This window comes from Lissotriton helveticus, chromosome 12, assembly GCF_964261635.1.
Source record: "Lissotriton helveticus chromosome 12, aLisHel1.1, whole genome shotgun sequence".
NCBI classification, from domain to species: domain Eukaryota; kingdom Metazoa; phylum Chordata; class Amphibia; order Caudata; family Salamandridae; genus Lissotriton; species Lissotriton helveticus.
In genome coordinates this window covers 99,176,036-99,177,866 of record NC_136073.1, presented here as the reverse complement: position 1 = coordinate 99,177,866, position 1,831 = coordinate 99,176,036, and positions in this window count along the sequence as shown.

Here is a 1,831-nt window from a genome sequence, read left to right as displayed (position 1 = left end):
CAAAGAATTTTGCTTTAACATCTAGAAGAGATATAAGGGTTATAGCAAGATGGAATAAGGTCATATTTATAGATTTGATCAAAAATTAGTTCTCGCCAGGACTGAGCAATGATTTAAGTTCAGAGCCATTGTGAAACCTCTTAAGCAGTAATCCAATTACTGTTTTTGATTCCATTCAGCTCATCACACTTCAATATCAAGTGAGTCACTAGTATTTGTTTGCATAATAAGAAAGATTCATCTTGTTTCCAGCACATGTTTCAATATGAACATTATTAAGTGGATGAATTTCTAAAACTTTGAGTGTGTTTAGGGAATCAACTGAGAATACTTGAGAGAACTGATTGCTTACATATAAATGTGATAATTAGTTGGTGATTGACTGGCACAGGGAGATGATGGCTATTGAGTAATCTAGCACTCTTTGTCTACCAATAGAGAAATGGGTGGTGGCATTGGTGGGTCCGATGGCAATTTTTGCATTTAGTACCCTACGACCTGAGGCCTGCGGAATTCATTTCCCAGGTATCCATACAGTCTCCTGTCATCTTCAACCTCTACAAGGAGCCACTTGGTGCTCTACTCACAGATAACAGCATCATGATTCTCTAATTTGCTGCAGAGTAACCTATCCACCAAAATCTAAATAACTTATTTAGTGCTAAACATAATCTGTCCATGTCATGCATTTCCTCTGAAGCTTAAGCATCTGTATGGTAATTATTTTACCACATTGTCAAGTTTGTGAACACCCCCACAATTACAAAGATAATTTTGTTCACAAAATAGCTTTTTTTGCCAGAGTTGGTTTCTTTGGGACCCTGATGTGGTTGTGAATGCAAATCTGGATGCTGATCTTTCTTTCCTATCTTGCCATAATGGATTGATCTAATCACTTAATACACACTATGGCTAAAAGCAATTGCTTTCTTATGGCTGCAATATGTTAAACATTGATTCAGATGAGGATGAAAGAATCGATTGAGAAGGGAACCCTCTTGCCACATAGGCAAGGTGACTCAAGGGCTGGTCGTAATGTGTATACTTTGCGACATGCACCATGAGGTTAACTTGTGAATAAGACTCCCAGTTTTCCCTTTTTATTGACGTTTACAGATAAACACAGGCAAAAAAAATCTGTTTTCCGGACTTTATTTATTTTTAAATATTGATCTAAAAAGAGATTAGGTTGTTTGGAGTGATTCTAAATGATGTCAGTTATGACTGACAGCTGCATATGTGGAGAGGTATTATACTAAAATGTGCACGGTTTCATAGGATTCTGCTGATTTATAATCTATTTGTATTCGTAAGTAAATAAACAAGACTGCACATTTATTTGCTCAATAAATGCGGAAACACTGGCTACAGCAACATTTTATTTGTTGCCAAAACCCAAAATAAATAGTGATGAACACAAAATAAAAACAATACAAAATAAATATGGATGGAAATGTCAATGGCTAAAGGGAAAGATGGAAAGTTAGTACAACACTTATGCCAGGGTCACTCAGCTTTTCAAATCAATGTATGCTGCCCAGAGAAAGTGGTCACTAGCCATAACTGGTAGAGGAGTGCTTGTAAGGTTAGTTACTAAAGCTGGAAGAGGATAATGGATATGTTTCTGGGAAGGGGTATGAAACGTCAATGTACTGCAGACAGTATGTTAGGCTGTCTAGAAAGCAATGGATAATGTTCTTATACAGATCGAAGCTTCATTAAGTTAAAGTCAATGTATCTTGAAAAAGAAGGTCTAGAAAAGACATACATATAACACATACAAAGATTAATGTCAAGGGGGCTAGACTATAGATGTATCTTCATCAATAAT